This window comes from Mugil cephalus, chromosome 4 (genome assembly GCF_022458985.1).
Source record: "Mugil cephalus isolate CIBA_MC_2020 chromosome 4, CIBA_Mcephalus_1.1, whole genome shotgun sequence".
Taxonomy (NCBI): Eukaryota; Metazoa; Chordata; class Actinopteri; order Mugiliformes; family Mugilidae; genus Mugil; species Mugil cephalus.
The window spans coordinates 13294-20000 of NC_061773.1; positions in this window are offsets into that span (position 1 = coordinate 13294).

Consider the following 6707-nt stretch of genomic DNA (forward strand, 5'->3'; position numbering starts at 1 on the left):
TTGTGGAAGGGGATGTGAAGGGGGTTGACACCCTAGCTTCACTTGAATGTGATGATTTTGGCAAGAAATTTCAAATTGTCTCAATTCAATTTGAATTTATTGAACAAAGGGATTAACCTTTATTCCATTTGGACATTAATAAAAACCAGGAAGCGACAATTACAGCGGTACAGTACAGGTAATCATCGGAAATTCAATTGGCCATTTACTTAAAGGACAGGAAGCAGGGGTAAAGCCGCCCCTTTTGTATCAACCTTCAGGCTGGAGGCCTCCATTGATGAGTTGCACTGGCTGCGAGATAACTCTAATGGAGAACGTTGATATGGTATTTAAGAGAGGTCATTGTTGCCTGGACGTGAAAGTCCAATTTGACCCCGTTGTAGGTGTGGGGAGGTTGCGGGCTGGGTGCGGGGAAGAGTTCTCCTCCAATCTCAATTCATTCAATTCCAAATCAAACTTCTTCAAATCAAGCATTTAGAGAATTAATGCATTTGCAAGCAAAATAGTAATAAAAACCAGCGGATATAAGAAGTGTAGTAGTTATACCTCAGTAGGGAACAATACATTTGAAGGGAGGTCTATAGACAATTGGGGGACAAAAATTTATTACAGAAAATTGGAGGGACTGATTTATTTGGAAACAGTACCTATAGTTCATGGCATATTAGATCAGTTAAAAAATACAATAATTCATGTCAGACTGACAAAAAAATAACGTATTTAAAAGGGAAATAACACCCAGACCAGGAGGTTTTACATTCTTACCAAAATTCATAAGATCTGAAAAATGGACAGTTCTATCGAAGATTCCACCAGGACGACCAATCGTTTTGATTTGTAGTAGCGGAACAGCAGAAGTTTTTATCTTGATTATTTTTTGAATCCTTTTGTCCCACAAAGCACATATCTTATATACAAGGATACTTACATTGTATTGAGGTAGTGAAACAGTTACGAGGTCCCCTCTGTACTTCCTTTTTTTTCACCATTTTGATATAGAACAGGCCTATACAACTAAATATAGGACACTCCGGCGTGGGGTGTTTGCCAGCAGTAAAGATGGCTTTTTGCGAAGTACCCGGATGTTAAGAGGCCGGATCAGCAATTTTGGATTTGTCGAAATTAAATTTGACAAGAAATGATTTTGGAGTTTAATGGTGTGTTTTATTTACAGATAAAAAGGGGACAGCCATGGCAAGATGTTTGCCCCGGGGCTATGGCTAAGTTGTTTATGGCAAATTGGGAAGAGAAGCCCTGGCTAAGAGTTTAGTTCAGCCTCCTGCATATTTTGCGATATTTTGATGACATCTGGGCATTCTTGGACGGAACAATTGACAATTTCAGGAATTTATTGCAACTCTGAACTCACATGAATTCAATCGATAAAACTTAAATACAAACACTGAACAATTCATAGATTTCTGGACACAACTATATACAAAGGTTACCGAGAACTATGAGAGGACACAAGTCATTGGACATTAAAGTCTTCTTCAAAGAAACCGAGACCACGCACGCCTTATTGTTTAAATCAGCTTTCCATCCTAAACATACTTTTAGAGGATTGATAAAATCTCAATTGATTAGATTTAAGAGGATATGTACACGGGAGGAGGATTTTAAAGAAGCGGTGAAAATTCTGTTTGAGGCGTTACGTAAGAGAGGATATTCCAGGTCCTTTTTGAGGAATTGTTTTAAATCCTATAGGATACATAAAGAAAAAATGAAGGGGGAATTTATCCCCTTAATAACAACTTTCTCATCGATAAGCGTGATACTTAATCCAGCTTAAGAAATAATTTTTATACATTTCTGACAGGACCAGGGCGGATTACAGATATTTCGGTTACAGACGAATAGAATCTTAAAGACCAATTTGGTGCCGCGCAAAACTTCACTCAGGGGGTGGGACCAAATAGGGTTCATTGGAGGTTCAATTTTTGCCAAATTAATGTTGTTCTGAAATAATTTAATGGGAGGTATTTTTAAAAATTTCACAACGATTTCATTGGCGATCGGTCAATTGTGTTTACCATTATTTTTTGCACAAACTGTGGTAAAAAATATGTGAGGGGAAAAACGAGAATTCAATTGCAACCAGGATGACGGGACATGTCTATAAATTAGGCACAAGAGGCAATGGCAACGGTAATCGTTGAGGCATTTTGTGTTCATGGTTTACATGTCTCTTAAAGTGGCAGGACTCCAGGGCAAACTTGACTTGGGGACTTGATGAAAGGAGACGGGCCGAGCGCATGTGGAATTTGTAACGTAAGGGACGAGGCATCCATTTGGGCCTGAAACCAAATTTTGATTATATGTGTTGCCACACCTTCAATATTTCCAATTTTTGAAACAAGCCCAATTTTTTCTAACCCTAATCATGGGGGGGCTTTGCCATGAGTCTTCCCCGAGCCCTAAACCTAACCGTATCCTTCCCTGTAACCCTAACCCTAACCACCCCTAACCCTAAATATTAACCCTAAACCTATGATTGAGCCCTAACCCTAACCCTAATACCTGGCTCTAACCCTAACCTTGCAACCCTAACCCGGAAGTTTTGCCCTAACCCTAACCACCCCTAACCTTAAATATTAACCCTAACCCTATGATTGAGCCCTAACCCTAACCCTAATACCTGGCCCTAACCCTAATCCCTATTTATATAAATTATTTTATATGATTTTATTTCATAATTTAAAAATAAGTTATAATTACAATTTTATTTCATTAAAGAACGAATTAATTTCTTTATTTCATAGTTAAAATATATTAAAAGTAATATTATTATTATATATAAAACTAAGTCACAATATTAAAAACATTAAAAAAGTATATAAATTGATATAGAATAACCCCCCCCCCAAAATAGCCTTAGACTAAATAGGGATTAATTAAGATAGAAAAAGTATCATAATATACTTTCGTAGGGATAGGATAGGGATAGACTAAAATAATGTTATGGTTAAATTCATATTCAAAACAGAAGAAACAGGGTGGGAAGATACTGGAATAAACATTGAACATTTCATAGAATGGGGGAAGCGGGAGGGGCAAGTATATAAGGAGCAATCACAGGGAGAGCTCATTCTGTGTGAGCGGGCGAAGAGGACCGGCGCAATTTTCAAGAGCAGCAGTTGTTGAGGGCCTGAAGAGATCCGGGCAGGATCGGAAAACATCGCCGCTAGTACACGGCGTCAATTTCTAATTGGGATTTGTCTTCATAGCTTATTAATAAAATTATAATAAAATAGATATGATTAAAAAATTTTATTTTTGATTTAATTTTAGTTAAAACAATTTTAATTTCATTGTTTTTTTTATGTTATTTTTTTTTTTGAAGTTGATTTTTGAGGTTTTTATTACTAGTACAAAGGCTACATTAAAAATGAGCCGTTTTTGGGTTCGTGATGAGGGAGGGGGTGGGACCCATTGGTCTCCTACGGGAGTGACGTGTGCCGCCCCCAGGCCAACGTTTTTTGGGACCGGGGGCGAGGGGGACCCCGCGGGATGGACCGTGCACGACCTGCTTTCAACAGGAGGCAGGTTCAGTACCCTCCCCCTAACCCTAACCCTAACCCCCTAACCCTAACCCCTAACCCCTAACCCTAACCCACTTTAAAAGTCGCGGCTCATTTTTCTGTGAGCATGTGAGAGCCTTGAAACTTGGGCTACCCCCACTATATCGGGCCCTCCGCATCGACTGGTAGTGGTCCCGTTCGATTGCCCCCCCCCCCCCCACCCCAGATTGGAGCATGGGATGCCTTTGATTTTACAAAGTCACATGCTCATTTTTGTCCTTAGGTGCTCATTTGTTGAGACTGGGGCTACCCCCCATTTGTGGGCCCGCGGCATGCCATGGTACTTGAAACCAAAATTTCTAGAACGTTTACCATCAAAAGTTATGAGCAATTGAGAGGTGAAATTTTCCCATAGGAAATACTTAGGGTTAGCAGTGTTCTTTGGTGTTCTTGTTAGGTTGACGTGCAGTTTAGGGGGTGCGAGGTGCATTGTTTTTTTTTTAGGGTTAGGGTAGGATAAGGGGCTGAGTGCCACTTTAAAAGTCGCGGCTCATTTTTCTGTGAGCATGTGAGACCCTTGAAACTGGGGGCTACCCCCACTATATCGGCCCCCCCCGCTTCGACTGGTAGTGGTTCCGTTCCGATTGGAGCATGGGAGCCTGTTGATTTTCAAGTCACGTGCTCTTTTTGTGCTTAGGTGCTCCATTGTGACACTGCGGCTCCCCCCCCATTGTGGCCACGGCGGCATCACTGGTACTTGAACACTTTCTAGGACTTCCCATCAAAATTATGAGCAGGCAAATTTCCCCATGGAAATACATGGGTTGGCGGTTGGTTAGGGTTAGGTTAGGGTTAGGTTTAGGTTTAGGGATAAGGGCCTGGAGTGCCACTTTAAAAGTCGCGGCTCATTTTTCTTGTCAGGGATGTGCAGACCTTGATACTTGGGCTACCCCCACTATATCGGCCCCCCCCGCATCGACGGGTAAATGGTTCCCCGTTCCGGTTTGGAGCATGGAAAGCCTTAAGAATCTTAAAAAAGTCTTGGGCTCATTTTTTTACTTAGGTGTTCATTTGTTGAGGACTGACGGCTTACACCGCCATTTGTTGCCACGCGGCCAACCATGGTTACTGAACCAACTTTCTGGACGTTCCCATCAAAAGGTTATGAGCAAGTGAAATTTCCCCATAGGAATACATAGGGTTAGGGGTTAGAGGTTTAGGGTTAGGATAAGGGGTGAGTGGCCACTTTTAAAAGTCGCGGCTAATTTTTCTGTGAGCATGTGTGAGAGCCTTGAAACTTGGGCTACCCCACTATATCGGCCCCCCCCGCAATGACTGGTAAGTGGTCCCGTTCTGATTGGAGCATGGGGAAGCACTTTGCTTCGGAGTTACATGTAGACAGGAAAAGGTTGGCTCCTTTTCGTCATCACTGTCCCCCTTTCACTCTGAGGATCGCTGCCGAGCAAGGGATTACATTTGCGCCATTTAGTTTTCCATAGGGAGATAGCTGTGGTGATGAGTCGGTTAAGAAGGCACGCAGACAGGGCACACAACAACAGCATCACAAGGTTTAGAATGGCAGGCAATAAATGCTATGGAAACCAGGAACAGAGGAACAAGGCTCTATACTTCCCAATGGCATCCATTCAGGTGCTCCACATTCGTTGGTATCGACTCGAGTGTTCTTTCATCTTTCGGTGAGTGTTCAGAGCCCCTCTATAGCCTTGGTTCGAGACTGCCGTTCTGCAGCAGTGTTATTAGGGAGGATAAAATGTGCAAACCACTGTTCACCAAAAACCATTTTAGCACAAACACTTCCTTTCGGCCAATTAAAGCATGTCCTAGGGTATTCCGATTCTGGAGGGGAAAGCATGAGGGAAGTTGCAGCCAGCTGATCGGTGGGACTGCCTCGAAAACCACTCTGTGTCCATATTCCCAGTTTTTGTATGTTGTAGTGGACGTATTGATCCTCGTCTAGTGATTGTTTGTTGTACACCACCCACAAATTGGAGGACTCAATCAGCTGCTATATGAACTAGCAATTTGTATTCATCTGGAACACCACGTTGGAATCAAGATGGCGTCCAAATGTATGTCGGATCACTGCACCTCTGCCAAGCTAGAGACCTTTTCTTATGTTGCCATTGTTGTGGCATAATTGCTAGATAATCTAGTCGCTATATCTTACTGCGGACATGGGGGTGATATGGGGGACCATGGCAGTATGAGCATTACGAGCGCACACAGTATCTGTTACAATTCTTTGGTAATTTGTCTAAATAGTCTTCTGTCATCCCCACTCCCACCACCAGATGTCGCCTCTAGCTATGGGTTAAAGCGGCCGTCGGACAGGTATTTATTCTCTGGCACCATTTTTGTGAGTTTTCCTAATTGTTTCTTTTACCTTTAGTCATATAGATGCACGTAAAGTTAACCTGGTGCATCCTTTTTAGGGCAAACAATAGTTTCTTTTGTCAGCAGTCGTTACTGGAAATACAAATTCCCACTCCGCGCAAACACTATTTGGATTCGTGTTGTTCATCACTTCAATAACACACGGTTGTGGAATAGTTGACGGAATTATTGTAGTAAAGGTCTAGGGCCCATACGACACAATCTCGCATTGTCATGTTTGCAGCCTGTTCCACCATCAACAGCCAATTATTCGTTTGTCCTGATATTCCTGTTGTCACTTGGAACCATTCATCTACAGTTAAGGTTATGTTTATCAATCTCACTCCTTTTGCTAATGACGTTGGGAATAGAGAGGGCTCAGTGGCATTAACATGATTATCCTTACATACCATATATATATTTTTTTATTTTTTATTTTGGATCTGTCCCTGAAGTACAAGCCCACAGAAGGAAGCCCCAACAGATTAAACAATGATTTCTGATGTTTGGCATGATTCGTGGTGCCCCAGCTGGGTGTCCACACGTTACCCTCATCCGCTACTAATGTTGACCATTTTGTCAGTTTTTGATCATTATCTGGATTCGGAATTTATAGGAGGTCTATTCCTGACAGAGGGGTGTTCTGTTCTTATTGGCCTTGCGTTTAATGCGGTCCACACTTGGCAATGTTACATTTAGTTTTCTTTTAGGTGGCTCCCACCTAAAAGACCACATGAACAGGATCATAATTATTAAAAAAAATTGCCACCACCCAACACCGGATGGCGTCTC